The 16,571-nt window shown below is 42.3% G+C and overlaps 1 protein-coding gene across 1 annotated transcript in view; it reads left to right on the top strand.

Moving 5' to 3' along the window:
- LOC126176565 (uncharacterized) overlaps window positions 1-16,571 on the top strand; it is a 469,138-nt gene that overhangs the window by 137,313 nt on the left and 315,254 nt on the right. The window lies entirely within an intron of this gene.

Genomic DNA, 16,571 nt, shown 5'->3' with positions numbered 1-16,571 from the left:
TTCGTTATGCATGCAGGGCCCTGGGGCAGCCATCAGCACGCTGATCTCGGCGCCGCCATCTCTCTTACTGTCGCGTTGCGGTAGATAATACGGCTGCGTTTCGGAAAGCGCCTAGGCGCCACCCCCAGTCATGGACACGTTATTAATCTCTTCAGTCCTGGGATTAGACTTTGTGAGTGAGAAGGTTATAGTGTACAGCAGGCAGAGCCGGTTCGATAACATTTTTTCCACACAAGCGACTAATCATTTGGTGACCCCGTCCCACCCTCTCCCCTGCCCTCTCCTCCCCACTTTCCCTCATAAACGTTCACCCATATCAGGTTTAGCTATCAACTTTCATACAACTAAAACTTTGGGTTCTGCCTTATGGCAGGTCTTGCCATGGGGGGAGCCGCGTCAGAGAGGTCCAACGCAGGGGCGTCTAGGGAAGTGACTCCAGTGGTGGTTTCCCGTTGCCTTCCACTGGTGATGATGAAATGATAATGAGGACAACACCCAGTCCCTGAGCGGAGAAAATCTCCGACCCAGCCGGGCGTGACAGACCGCTGCGGTGACCGTCAGCTATCGGGGCGGACAACTTTGATATGCACACTATAATACACTCCTGAAAATTGAAATAAGAACACCGTGAATTCATTGTCCCAGGAAGGGGAAACTTTATTGACACATTCCTGGGGTCAGATACATCACATGATCACACTGACAGAACCACAGGCACATAGACACAGGCAACAGAGCATGCACTATGTCGGCACTAGTACAGTGTATATCCACCTTTCGCAGCAATGCAGGCTGCTATTCTCCCATGGAGACGATCGTAGAGATGCTGGATGTAGTCCTGTGGAACGGCTTGCCATGCCATTTCCACCTGGCGCCTCAGTTGGACCAGCGTTCGTGCTGGACGTGCAGACCGCGTGAGACGACGCTTCATCCAGTCCCAAACATGCTCAATGGGGGACAGATCCGGAGATCTTGCTGGCCAGGGTAGTTGACTTACACCTTCTAGAGCACGTTGGGTGGCACGGGATACATGCGGACGTGCATTGTCCTGTTGGAACAGCAAGTTCCCTTGCCGGTCTAGGAATGGTAGAACGATGGGTTCGATGACGGTTTGGATGTACCGTGCACTATTCAGTGTCCCCTCGACGATCACCAGTGGTGTACGTCCAGTGTAGGACATCGCTCCCCACATCATGATGCCGGGTGTTGGCCCTGTGTGCCTCGGTCGTATGCAGTCCTGATTGTGGCGCTCACCTGCACGGCGCCAAACACGCATACGACCATCATTGGCACCAAGGCAGAAGCGACTCACATCGCTGAAGACGACACGTCTCCATTCGTCCCTCCATTCACGCCTGTCGCGACACCACTGGAGGCGGGCTGCACGATGTTGGGGCGTGAGCGGAAGACGGCCTAACGGTGTGCGGGACCGTAGCCCAGCTTCATGGAGACGGTTGCGAATGGTCCTCGCCGATACCCCAGGAGCAACAGTGTCCCTAATTTGCTGGGAAGTGGCGGTGCGGTCCCCTACGGCACTGCGTAGGATCCTACGGTCTTGGCGTGCATCCGTGCGTCGCTGCGGTCCGGTCCCAGGTCGACGGGCACGTGCACCTTCCGCCGACCACTGGCGACAACATCGATGTACTGTGGAGACCTCACGCCCCACGTGTTGAGCAATTCGGCGGTACGTCCACCCGGCCTCCCGCATGCCCACTATACGCCCTCGCTCAAAGTCCGTCAACTGCACATACGATTCACGTCCACGCTGTCGCGGCATGCTACCAGTGTTAAAGACTGCGATGGAGCTCCGTATGCCACGGCAAACTGGCTGACACTGACGGCGGCGGTGGACAAATGCTGCGCAGCTAGCGCCATTCGACGGTCAACACCGCGGTTCCTGGTGTGTCCGCTGTGCCGTGCGTGTGATCATTGCTTGTACAGCCCTCTCGCAGTGTCCGGAGCAAGTATGGTGGGTCTGACACACCGGTGTCAATGTGTTCTTTTTTCCATCTCCAGGAGTGTATCTTGCATTTGGTAGATCCTAGTGCTCGTCTCCATTTGGCACCTCAGCACCTCAAGAGATTACTACTAATTGCTATTCGTCCTGTACCGAGTAAGGATGAACCAAACTGTTCTTTCCAGAGATCTGATCATAACTGCTCACTTACTGGAAAGAACTAACTCTTTTCGTAACTCACCTCTCATCATTCACTCAAAAAAATGTACAACATCAGGTCACTTTGCTTTTTATTGAGGTAATTGTCTCTGTACTTTGAAAGAGGAGCAATATTTTTACATTGTGTCCCTAGTAGTCTCAAGATTTAAGTATTCTGCATTTCATCTGCTGCAAAAATTTAAAATATTTCAACAAAATCATGAATAGTTTTGTCAAGTGGCAAAATTTTAAAAGTAACACTGTTTCTTGTTAGCTTTTCATACTTTCATTAGAGACAAAATACAATACAAGAAATATAACATAATTGTAATGAATGTAAGTTTCTTCAGTTTTCATTTACAACTAGTATGACAGTATATGCACCCAAGAAGGACAAATTAATCAATATTATGATTTATAAATAAAATTTGATCTATTTTTCCTTGAAGTGAGTCAGTCTCTTTTCTTCGTGCATATTTGTACTGCTTTTGAAATGCTACACTCCTCACAGACGACTGACATAGCTGGGATACATAATAACAACAGAACTAGTTCCGGTAGTGTACAGTACAGATATTTTTTGATTGGTGATTTATCTGGCATGTAATAAATATGCAACCATTCGCTTTTTTACGATTTATTCACCAGTGAACATGTTTCCGAGCCACTGCAGGCTCATCATCAGATGGAGATGTTACAAGAACATTACGCTCTTGTAACATAATGTTCTTGTAACACCTCCATCCGATGGAGGCTCGAAAACATGTTCGTTGTCCAATAAATCGTAAAAAAGTAATTAGTTCCATATCTATTGCCAGATAAACCGCCAATTTAAATAAAAGTCGTAGTTCGTCATCGACAATGGATATACTGATTTTTTTTGGTTTGCCACTTGTTTAAGGGATCGCTGTTTCTACATAAATATGCCTCTGGTAAATATCTGTCTAGTTCGACGTTTGCCACATGTCCCAGGTCATGCCTTCCTTGGAGGTGAGAATAAACTCCAGACAGCTGTTAATATTTTATCCAAAACCGCTAAAGGATATAATCAGCTTGCATCTTAAAAGTAAACAGAATTACGGCTTTCAGGGGCTAAGAGTCAATTTCCAGAAAAATAATAGTAAATGATTAGAAAATAGAAAGAGTAAACATGTTCAGTGTCTTAGGAAATACTGTCTCATTAACGACAGAAATGGACGTAAAGAAGAAAATGGAAAGATCTAATTACGTTAAGAGAACAAAATACAGAACTTTCAGAACTAACGTAAGCAAGGACTCTCTACCTGAGCTTTACAGATCTACGTCAAATCCAACTATGATATTTGGGAGTGAATTTTGCAGTGTAACAAAAAGAAATGAACAAAGAATGCAAGCATTGCGGATGTCATTTTTATGGAGAGCACTGGGGCAAAAACTATTGGGCATGTGGATGAAACAGACATCAAAGAGGAACAGGGAATTGAAAGCTTAAATGAGCAGATTAAGGCATACAGTAAAGCACAGAATACCTGAATTAATGATGAACTATTATTCACTGGCCTTAAGGTCTTTAGAAAGACTGAGGAAAAGGTGGAAAGACCAATAATTTGTACCAGTTTCAAGACACAAGTGCGTAATATGTGCAGATAAAAGAAGAAGATATTAAAAATGTTATGATTTTATTAAACAACTATGATGTAATAAGTTTTGAAATGACACATGCAACCATTGTCCAGTGTAAGACGCGTCCAGAAAGCATTAAAGTGATCAGGTTAAATAAGTAAATAAATAAATAAAAATGAAAGTAATACACAAATACACTATTGTATATGTAAAAATAACTATGTAAATATATAACGTTATTACGTTAAAGAACGATAACCAGTAAAGTTGAACTTGGCGGAGAGGCACCGATTCAAAAAGATCTGCAAGGTAACCAGTGACTAAGTCAAGAGCGCAGAGAAGAGAGTGTCTCCATTGTTACTTTGTAATCCAGTCGTTGTGATGGGCCTGTGGTCGGGATACGTTTGTGATCGAGATCAGATGGCGTGTGGGAAGTGCTGCCAATTAGACTCGGCGGGTACTTGGGAACCACTGGCGACCAGATTCAGTATGGCACACGGAATCGGCTGAGGCTTGCAATTGGCTGGTGGTCAGGATCACATATCAGGCCATACAGTGGGTTAGCTCTGCGATGTTCTCTCTGTAAGTGGGGGCTGAAGACCACTGTTCATGCGACTCACATGATCAACATATTATGAGAGCGATGTTACGTCAACAGCAATGTACGTAATATTGGTTTACTATGTATCACAGTGGTGTAGAGGAAGTCGAGATGAGCAATTTGATACAGGACATTTGTGGTTTATAATTCGGGAAACAACCTGAAATTGGCCGAAGAACTACCTAAACTAGGGCGCGTGCCCATCGCGCGAGATTTTCAGTATTCTCTATCTGTTTGCGCAAACTATTAGCCCTAGAAAAAAAATACAGTAGTTTTTGTAGGAAATTTAATGTAGTTTAATTTTGAGTTATGATATGTTTTCGCTAAAGGCCCCCGTTTTTTCCAGTTATTCTAGAAAAACGTACAAAAGTGATCTACAAACCTACCCCCACACTTATCTCCCACTCAAAATTTCTAGTGTGTTTCTCATGACACTTCCACATAACACTGTACTAAAACGTGCGATTACACGAATTATTTTTCATATTCGACTCTTTCACTGACTGGGCTATTACGCCACAGGCTTGGCCACCTATTTTGTTAACATTAAATTAAATTTTCCCTTGAGAGTAATGAAAGAAAAAAGCTTCTGTAAACGTTACAGTAACAAATTACGTTTGAAGTTCATGTTCATGCGTAACGAAAGCGCCGGTACAAAGATGAATAACGCAAGAGCAGAGAAGGCTGTAAGACGACATCTTACATGGACATTCTATGTTGCAAAAGACATTGATTATTTGCATGTCGCCAGTAGCTTGCGACACGACATTGTAAACCAAAGTTGAGTATTGTCAATCTACTTCATTGTAACAAAAACCATTAATGTGATTTGCTTGAATTGTAATAGCTATCCGAGAAAGCTGCGTCCTTTAGGCACCCTGTAAGAGACGAGTGGACATAACCCCACTGTTCAGTCTAAAACTAACACATATGTACAGTTCTTTCGTAGTAAGAAGACTAGACAAACAAAATGGTTTAAACGTCAAATCTGTACTGCCAAAATTCACAAAACTGTGTAGTACAATTTACACAACGTCCGTTTTACATTAAGAAATTGCACGACTGACCTGGTGCTGTAATAGACTTGTCAGTGAAGACCAAAAAGGTCTGTTCTGAGAAGTAATTCGTATAGTTGGACTATTTTGTACAGTGGTAGGAGAGAGTCTTTGAACAACTAGAAATACAGACTGGGTGTGTGTGTGTGGGGGGGGGGGGGGGGTGGCATTTGAAGGTAACTTTTGTACGTTTTTCTGGAATAACTCAAAACTATGACCTCTAGAGAAAAATGTAACCTGGTATAAAATTAAGCAACATAAAATTTGCTACAAAATTTGCTCGTATTCATTTCTTCTTTAGGTCTAACCGTTTGTGTGGACAGAGAAGAAAACTGAAAGTCCCGCACTACATGCATGCAGTGTAACTTAGGTACTTTTTAGGCCCTTTTGAGGTCATTTAACAGCTTGATAGATTACAAATGTCCTATATCAAACTATTCTTCTCGACTTCCTGTACACTACTGTGGTACATTGTAAACTGTTATCGTTTACACCCAGTGCGTTAGTACGTTATTCTGAAGAATTTATCTTTCTTCATTTTCTGTTCTTTTTCAACAATGGCTGAAAACTGCACACATTCGTAAAATATAAAAATCCGTGCATCCATTTTATTTTTCAGCTCGGGAAATGTTTCTTTCAACATGTGACTTGGGTGACTGTTGCTTTAGTCTAGCACAGAATCTTGATTCTGCTCACTGATGTCACCAAAGAGACATTTCAGATCAGAGGAGCCAACGCTCTTTTTTTTTCTATGAGTCACTGATAGCTCACTCCTTAGAAGGATATGACTCTTCCTATCAGTTCAGGAGCAGATCACCAATCTCTGTTATTGAAATGTAGCGCCCTTCGTGCACCTCTTAGATTGGCGCCCCAAGCAATGATTTGTGTCCATTGGGCCTTAAGCCATCCTTCCCTGATGTTCAGCTAATTATGATAGGAAAAAAGAGGCTAAAATACTAAATTAAAAAAATGTTCTACTTCACCAAAATATTAGGGCTGTAGCATGTAATTGTGCTACATAATCGCTCAAATACGATTTTCATCCTAGTAACTGAAACCTTTGATTCCAAAACAGCACAAGTTTCCTTTCTGGAATTGTATGAATTACTACAGTCAGTATATTCATGTCATACTAAAGAAATCTCTGATTCTCAGAAAAGCACAAAATTCTGAACTAAGTGTTTTTATACAACTAATGATATTCAGAATAACACAGAACCACGGAATAGGCCACTTATATCGCCTTGTGACTGTGATTTTGCCCATATACTTATACAAGATAATGTCTACACGCCAAATCAGAAGATTAAGTAGTCCAGGAAAGTGCTAGTAATAATAGCGTTTGTTGATGTTGAGCAGTCGGGGATAGAGGATTAGAAAAATATATCCAATTTAAAGACCCTTTTTCTGTGACTGATGCAGAAATATTAAACGCAAAAAGAGAAATAGGCTGATTCGGCAGAAAATGAAGTCTGGAACTCGGATTAGAAAGTGGAGGTACATTATTCACGCTATTGTAAGGCAGGGTAAATATTGTTTCTATCTTTCGAACTAAATATGGGCTTTCTTATTGTGACGTCACACAACCTGGAATACAATGACTTCCAAAATAGCACGAAAAACAAGAATATTAACACTTTTTTTTACTCTTAAACCATTGATCTGATTTCACTGATGAGAAACGATATATATGAGAGCCATTCTGAAAGTAAGTTCCAATCGGTCGCGAAATGGAAACCACTTTGAAAATCAAAAATGTTTTATTTGCAACAGTTAGCTACGCTTTCCAGCCATTTCTCTACATAGTCACCGCTTCGACTTGGACATTTATCGGAGCATAGTACCAACTTTCCAATACCCTCTTCATAGAAATCAGCCACCTGAGCTTTCCACCAATTCTCTACGCTCGTTGTCTGTGCCAAAACGTTGCCTTCATAGCCTAGCAGTTCATGTGAGCTCAGATGAAACACAGCGTGATCCAATTACGGGCTGTATTGTGGGTGATCAAACGCTCCCCATCGAAAATGCTGCAGGAGCATCTTCGTAGCCCCTACAGAGTGCGTCCGAGAATTATCACGAACAAGGACCTTATGACAGTCATGTTACGTGGGCTGCATGACATCGGGTGAAATCTTTCTCACCAGGCCCTTATACTTGGTGGGAGACTTTATTTTCTGGGCATTTGTACGTGCCCACCGTTTGCTGAGAAATATCTTTTCTTAGACGTAGTGGACTTGTGCTGGTCTACAAGTCAGGGATATAATTACATGTTTTCAAAGATTTCTTTGACGCATTTTATTTATATACTGATATATATACTAATATTTATGTACATACGACAAAATATTTTATTGTTATGACTGAAAATACAATCAGAAATTTTTTCTTATCATGGGACGTCAATAATTAAATTACACGTTAGTATGATAGAGCAAGTAACTTTGACTGTATGTTACACTCCATTCAGAGATTTCAACACAGTCATCAAGTCCCCACAAACAACACTCGGAGCGTTCTACCGATCGGTCAGTTCCTTGACGATAGAAATCTGTTCCTTGGTAACGTAGCCATTCGAGAAACGCTGTGCGAAAATCTTCGTCGTCGGAAAATGTGCGATCGTTTCAAATCAGTTCCTCAATTGCCTGGCGATTGTTGTTAGTAGTCGAAGTCGATAGCCTTTCTTCCCGATCAGCATCACCCACATCTGTGCGCCCTTGGTCAAATTTTCGGCGCCATTTCACTTCCGCTGAATCGCCACAGTCTCACGATGAACCTTTGCGCAATTTAGACGTTTTGTCCACAAGAATCGTTTTGTCCCAAGTCGCCATTTCACCCCTATGAACCTGCTGTCCACACCGCACCAGAACTGTGTCCGCATGACATCCAGAACATGTACTGTCTTCTGACTATACATCACTCTTGTTGCGCAATGATCATAGCGTTGGACGACATGCGTGACTTCCTTTTTGAAGTCCATTCTGGATTATTTTTATGGAACTGGGAAAAACAGTTCCTTTCCTCTGTGAAACTTCGCAATGCCAAAAATAATTAATGTAGAGTAATGAAATTTCGGGAATACATCTGTCTAGGTAATACTAAGTGATTAAGAGGTTAGGATTGCAAGATCACAGGTAAATGTAAACTCCGACATAAGCCATTCCAAGTGTGAAACGCTGACACATTATCAAGCGGTGCATATACAGGGTGTAAATTTTAAGTTGACAAATCAGAATAACTCGAAAAATAAGCTTGACACGAAAAAAATGTGCAGAATCCAAAGTTGATTATTTTCGAGGGGTACATCTGCTGGTGCTAATATTAGCCCGCCACCCCAGCCCCGTGCGGGTGGGGCGAAAGGCAACTTTAAAATTTCAAATGGGAGCCCCCATTTTTTATTGCAAAATCAGGTTCTACATAAAAAGCTGCGTACATTTTGTCTTAAACATTTGTTTTGATTATTGGTAGTTGGCGCTGTAATTCAAGAAAATCCATGTTCTAAGTTTTGCGTGGAAAATGGTTACAGATAAATAAAAAATACTTACCGATTCCGTAAATTTTGATTCACTAAAACTAAAACTCTCCATCTCTCCCAATAGGGTGGGGTTTGAGAAAGAGAAATTAGAGTTTTACAAATGTTGACCCAAATATTAATTTTTTCCGCAGATTCGGATAAGTGTTATTTGTTTCGTGGTCAACATTTGTAAAACTCTAATTCATCTCTCTCAAACCCCACCATATGGGGAGAGAGGGAGAGTTTTAGTTTTAATGAATAAAAATTTACGAAGTAAGTAAGTATTTTTTATTTATCCGTAACCATTTTCCATGCAAAAATGAGAACATGGATTTTCTTGAATTACAGCGCCAACTACCAAGAATCAAAACAAACGTTTAAGTCAAAATGTACTTAGTTTTGTATGTGGAATCTCCATCTGCAATAAATAATGGGGGTTCAGAGTTGAAATTTTAAAATTGTCTCCCGCCCCACCCCCAGGGGGCTGAAATGACGGGCTAATTTTAGTACCAGCAGATGTACCGCTCGAAAATAATCAACTTTGGATTCTACACATTTTTTCGTGTAAAGCTTATTTTTCGAATTATTCTGGTTTGACAACTTAAAATTTACAACCTGTATAGTGTCGTACAAGTGCCATATGTGCGTTTGTGAGGTGGAGTTCCACACCTGTTGCATTTGCTCGGCCAATACAGGGACCGTTCATGCGTTTGCGGATGACACTGGAGTGGTCATCCGATGATGTCTCATAAGTCCTGGACTGTAGATACATCTGGTGATAGAGGAGGCCTAGGCAACATGTCGACACCCTGTAGGACAAGTTTTGTTACAACAGCTGTCTGTGGGCGAGCGTTATCCTGTTGGAAAACACCCCTGGAATGCTGTTCATGACTGGCAGCACAACAGGTCGAATTACCAGATTGACGTACAAATTTGCAGTCAGGCTGAGTGGTATAACTATGGCACTGCTCCTGCTGTCATACGGAATCGCGTCCCAGAGCATAACTCCAGGTGTAAGTGCAGTGTGTCTAGAACGAAGAACGGTTGGTCACAAGCCCTCAGATGGCCTCCTAACCAACACAAGGCCACCACTGGTACTTAGGCGGAACCAACTGTCGTCGGCAAACACAACAGACCTCCACCATGCCCTGCAATGTGCTCCCGTTTGACATCACTGAAGTCGCAATTGGCGGTGGTTTTGCGGTCGGTGGAATGCACGCTACAGGGCGCCTGGCTTGAAGCTGTCCTTGAAGGAACAGATTTCTAACAGTTCGTTGTGCCACTGTGTTGGTAACTGCTGCTGCAGATGCAGTACGATGCGTCCGAGTCATACGTTGAACACAGTGGTCTTCCCTCTCGGTAATTTCGCATGGCAATCTGGAGCCCCGTCTTCTTGCGGCTGTACAGTTGCTACATGCCTTTCTGCAGTGCTGTAGAAACATCATCCAGTTCCCGTAGCCCTATTACACGACATCGTTCAAACTAAGTAAGGTACTGAAATGGCGCCTTTTATATGTGCATAAATGGCGTCTCTGTCAACTTAAAGGCATTCTTGACTAACGTTGACTCATTACGTTCAGTCTCAAAGGTAACCAACTAAATCGTGTATTTAAAGCCAAACTGGTTTGCAGTTCACAGTGGCGATACTAGTGCCACTCTTACACGACTGCCGGCCGGAGTGGCCGAGCGGTTCTAGGTGCTACAGTCCGGAACCGCGCGACAGTTACGGTCGCAGGTTAGAATCCTGCCTCGGGCATGGATGTGTGTGATGTCCTTAGGTTTAGTTAGGTTTAAGTAGTTCTAAGTCTAGGGGACTGATGACCTCAGATGTTAAGTCCCATAGTGCTCAGAGCCATTTGAACCATTCTTACACGACTGGTGCGAAGTGTGAGGTGTAGAAAAAGGCTATCTACTTTCGATTATGTCATAAACTCCTTCTTGGTGTTACATTTTTCTTTCTGTCAGTGTATACATTTGGCGTCTAGTGTATGGCATAAATGTCAAATCAGTAGATCTAGACAGACCACATCTGAATCAACTTTGTTAGTTTTTTCATCATCTGAGGTAGGTGCATGGTACGGAACATCCATGGTGTTGGTCATAGCACGTGCTTTGGTGCTCTGAGGCGTTTCCTCGTTGGGACCGCATCAGCTTTGTCATTACATTCTTCTTTTTTTTCTTCTTCACTCATCATATTCCTCTTTATCGTGTCTTGTGACTATGAAAGTATAGGACCTCATCGAATGTACACTCAATACTACATTAAAAGAATTGGCAAGTAGTGAGTAGGACTCACGCACTCAGTTCCGTACGAACTTAATTATGTTTGCAGACAGTTCATCCATTCTGGGAATCGAGGGTCTCGGCGATTTTTGCCTGTTTTCGACATTGATACCGGCAAGACAGGGGATTCCAAGACTTCCGAGAATGTTTTAATTTAAAGTTTGAAGTCGGAATGGCATAAGAAATAATTTTCTTTCGTGTGATATAATCACAAATTGCCAGTTTTGTAATTGTTTCCCCTTTTCATGTACACTCATACCTTGCCTCTTGACAAATTTCGTGATTCTACGCAACGGGAAGCACTCTGAAGCTTTTGGGAAGTGAATTTGCGAATATCAAAACATGTGACATAAATGACCATTACTTTTGGTTGCATTTATTTAGAAGATTTCATTTTTTTTGCACGGCGCAGGGACTATAAACCTTAGTGCGTGACTAAATTTCACATTCATACGTCAATCTGTTCCTGAGAGAAAGGGGTCTTAGGAGACGGACGGATAGGCAGACAGTCTGATAACAAATGATAAAAATTAAAGTTCATGTGGTATATTTACAAATTAACAGTTTTCGGATTTTTTCCCTTCGACTGTGCTGCTTCGTACCAAATTTCATGATTTTTAGGTCGGTACTTAGTTCTCTATAGGTTTTGATGGGTGAGTTTCAAAACAAATGGTATAAATGGCCGTATCTTTGACTGTATTGACTTAGAAGCTTCAAAATAGTAAAAGATGTAAATATTCCAGGCCACTGAAGATGCCATGCAGAGAATAAAGGTGAAACGCGTATGGCACAAAAATTGTGTTACATTCAGTTGTAGTCAGACGGTCTAGAAAGTAAGAACTATCAATATACCGTAAAACTAGTCCGGGTATTTGCGCGCGGTTATCTACGCTTCTACTTAGCCCCCACCCCATTCCATTGAGAGGCAGTTTGTCCTTACCCCTAAAATGCTCCTCTGTAGCTACTTTTTGAGATGTATACAAAATTTGGATGAAATCGGTCCACTTATTTACGAGGAGATGCGGAACATACATACATACATACTTATGTACTTGCATAAACACATAGATACATCCTTTTCTGTAATATGTAGGAATTAACATTTTGACGGGGAATAAGTAAACGTATGCAACTGTGCTGTTACATTTCCATACCCAAGCAACTAATAAACTTCATTCAAATTAGACAATTATCGTTGCATGTCTTCACGCTATTCCAAATTTAAAAACCAGCAGAGTAGTGGGCGTTATGTTCATAACTTACATTTTGTATGTTATCAGAAGACATCACGTCAGCGGCTATCTGTGGGTGTATCTTAGAAGTAAAGTAAATTATTGTTAGTATTACTCTGTTTTCAAGCAAAATAATTCACTTCCCTATTTAGTCCACGGCGCTTCGGAGCTGTCACTATATTTACAGGGTCTGCATTCATGTTTTTGAGTATTACATCTACTTCAGTTTCTTATCTAGCAGTAAATGGACGATATAGTTCTCAGTTTAGGGAGAAACTCATCTCAGGAACAAATTATTAATAATGATTACCTTCATTTGATGACGAAATTTTCATTTCTGCATAGCCGAAAAAATTATTTTTACTTACACTTCAAACAACGTAGCATACAAGTGCCTCTAAAGTGTTATGTTTCGTGCCTGAGGCTTGTCTTTGGCAGACAGTGAGATCTTCACTAGTGTCGGTAGGTTGTGTTCACTTTCAAGAAGGTGTAGAATCGTGGTGTGCATTTAGATAAGAAATGACATATGTTCATTGCATCATATGTCAACACATGTATTTGTCCAAAGGGTGTAAACGAAGGAACAGTGAGTACATGTGATCTTGTGAACTCCTCGTTATTTGTATTTGTATCTTCTTTGTAACAGTGAGGAAGAACATGCATTGTTATGTTGGTTGTTCAGTACCTGATAATGCCACACCATTTTAATTGGTTGCTGTATTTCCATTTATATTTTGTGTTATTATGAAGACGGCCAATTGTGGACGGCAAAGAACCATTAAGTCTAGCGCATGAATAATTTAATTTAACTTAATTTCATTGTGGGGATCGTCTTGTGTGATTGGAATGTCCACTGCCCATGTTTGCATGCCTCTGTATGCGGCTAGCTTCGGTGCTATTGGACTGAAGAGGCCGTTATATCTGTAGCTATTTCCACTCTACATGTACTGAAAGTGTGTCTGTTTTTTTTATGGAAAAATCTAGGTTTAGGAAATGTGAAGTTTTATCTGTCTCATATTGAACAGTGAATTTGGTTTTGGGATGGAACTCGCAAAAAGGATTGCACAGTTCGTTAGTTTCAATTGTATTATTCTAGAAAAACGTAGTGATGTGTTCAGTACATCTATAATAACAAACGATTACTCTTACCACAGCGTAGTTTGAACAAGGAATGCACTTTGCTAAGAGATTAATTTGAATTTCAGCTAATGTATTAATACACAATACTAACACACATTTCCATTTCATTAACAGGTGAAATAGTTAAGATGTTTAAAAAAACTCAACTGATTCGCAAAAATCACATTTAGCATAGTACACTCCTGGAAATGGAAAAAAGAACACATTGACACCGGTGTGTCAGACCCACCATACTTGCTCCGGACACTGCGAGAGGGCTGTACAAGCAATGATCACACGCACGGCACAGCGGACACACCAGGAACCGCGGTGTTGGCCGTCGAATGGCGCTAGCTGCGCAGCATTTGTGCACCGCCGCCGTCAGTGTCAGCCAGTTTGCCGTGGCATACGGAGCTCCATCGCAGTCTTTAACACTGGTAGCATGCCGCGACAGCGTGGACGTGAACCGTATGTGCAGTTGACGGACTTTGAGCGAGGGCGTATAGTGGGCATGCGGGAGGCCGGGTGGACGTACCGCCGAATTGCTCAACACGTGGGGCGTGAGGTCTCCACAGTACATCGATGTTGTCGCCAGTGGTCGGCGGAAGGTGCACGTGCCCGTCGACCTGGGACCGGACCGCAGCGACGCACGGATGCACGCCAAGACCGTAGGATCCTACGCAGTGCCGTAGGGGACCGCACCGCCACTTCCCAGCAAATTAGGGACACTGTTGCTCCTGGGGTATCGGCGAGGACCATTCGCAACCGTCTCCATGAAGCTGGGCTACGGTCCCGCACACCGTTAGGCCGTCTTCCGCTCACGCCCCAACATCGTGCAGCCCGCCTCCAGTGGTGTCGCGACAGGCGTGAATGGAGGGACGAATGGAGACGTGTCGTCTTCAGCGATGATAGTCGCTTCTGCCTTCGTGCCAATGATGGTCGTATGCGTGTTTGGCGCCGTGCAGGTGAGCGCCACAATCAGGACTGCATACGACCGAGGCACACAGGGCCAACACCCGGTATCATTGTGTGGGGAGCGATCTCCTACACTGGCCGTACACCACTGGTGATCGTCGAGGGGACACTGAATAGTGCACGGTACATCCAAACCGTCATCGAACCCATCGTTCTACCATTCCTAGACCGGCAAGGGAACTTGCTGCTCCAACAGGACAATGCACGTCCGCATGTATCCCGTGCCACCCAACGTGCTCTAGAAGGTGTAAGTCAACTACCCTGGCCAGCAAGATCTCCGGATCTGTCCCCCATTGAGCATGTTTGGGACTGGATGAAGCGTCGTCTCACGCGGTCTGCACGTCCAGCACGAACGCTGGTCCAACTGAGGCGCCAGGTGGAAATGGCATGGCAAGCCGTTCCACAGGACTACATCCAGCATCTCTACGATCGTCTCCATGGGAGAATAGCAGCCTGCATTGCTGCGAAAGGTGGATATACACTGTACTAGTGCCGACATTGTGCATGCTCTGTTGCCTGTGTCTATGTGCCTGTGGTTCTGTCAGTGTGATCATGTGATGTATCTGACCCCAGGAATGTGTCAATAAAGTTTCCCCTTCCTGGGACAATGAATTCACGGTGTTCTTATTTTAATTTCCAGGACTGTATAAGACCTCCTTCCGTTTCAGGGTACAAGATATTGAATGCCTCACATTACATATTTAGTTGTAACAACGAATAGTACTTTACAAACTATAAAATTTTGCAACTGAAGAGTAAACAATGTCTTCCAAATAGCTTTGATGTATTTAAAAGCGCTTAAATGTATAGACCTCAAAATATTTATAAATGTTGGAAAAAAACACAACCTCATGTCTCAGAACTACAAAACAGTAGAAACCGCCAGAAATTTCTTTTGATGGTATCTAGTGCGCATCTTTTCATGAGATTCTAAACTCGCCCACTAGGCTGAATCTCCAACCAAGAAACATTATATATTCCTAGGCAGGCTATCCTCAATGTACAGAACTGTCCCATGCAGCCATAAGCATGTTACGTACCTTACTTTAAGTGTGAATATAAATTCTTAAGTTTTTACCGATGCAGAAAATGGTCACTTCGTGGCTAAATGAAGATAAAGATTAATTACTAATTCTTTGTTTACGTCATCTGAGATTACTTTCACGTGAATGTATATCAATAATTTACTGCTATACGGTAAACTAGCATGTGACTTCAAAATATTCCCTGCAGTTCTTGAGAATGAAGTTGTACTCTCAAAACGCACTGCCCTAACGCAAGAAAATAAATTTTTTACCGAAGTATATATATCGGTAACAAAAACAACAGTATCCTTAATTAACAGGCACCGTACTGATGTACAAACTATGTTAGAAAAATGAGACTGGCAACACTATGCACGAACTGACGGTGGTGTTCCCTCACTTTTCGTGCGGCAGTGAGGTTGACTAGCGCCCTTGACTGACGAGGAAAGCACTTGAAGTGTCATCACCATATTTCCCGGCAACTACACGCAGTGAAAGAGGGGTCAAAATAGGCGAACGAGTGTCTCGGTTTATCCATAGATACTCAACCGTTTCTGAGAAAACGAAGGTCAACATTTTAGAGGTATTTTAGAGGTACTTTATGTGCCTTTTAGCGCGTGATACCCTCTGAAAAAATGGCGACTTATTAGTTAGTGTTGCAACTGCTCAATTTTGCACCCTTTGGTCGAAGTCCAATTACTCTTTTCATTTATTTTATTTTTATTATTTTCATTTATTTACCTTTGTCTGTAGAAGGTTACTACACGAATGTTTCTCATCAAATTAGGGGTAGACAAGGGCGTTATATTAATTCTAAAATTGCAGCTGCATTTCATAACTGTCGACATCATTATATATGTGTGGTGTGTGTTATACTGAAGGGTTATAGTCTAATATTCTAATATTTTATTCTCATATTAATTCTTGTATTTTATCCAGATGTTTATTTTACAGGAAGATTTGGTGCACACCCTTGGATGATACCGATCTTAGAAACATTCGAAACAAAGATA

Source organism: Schistocerca cancellata, chromosome 3 (genome assembly GCF_023864275.1).
Source record: "Schistocerca cancellata isolate TAMUIC-IGC-003103 chromosome 3, iqSchCanc2.1, whole genome shotgun sequence".
NCBI classification, from domain to species: Eukaryota; Metazoa; Arthropoda; class Insecta; order Orthoptera; family Acrididae; genus Schistocerca; species Schistocerca cancellata.
The sequence above is the reverse complement of the archived record's forward strand: the minus strand, read 5'-3'. Positions and strand labels throughout refer to the sequence as shown.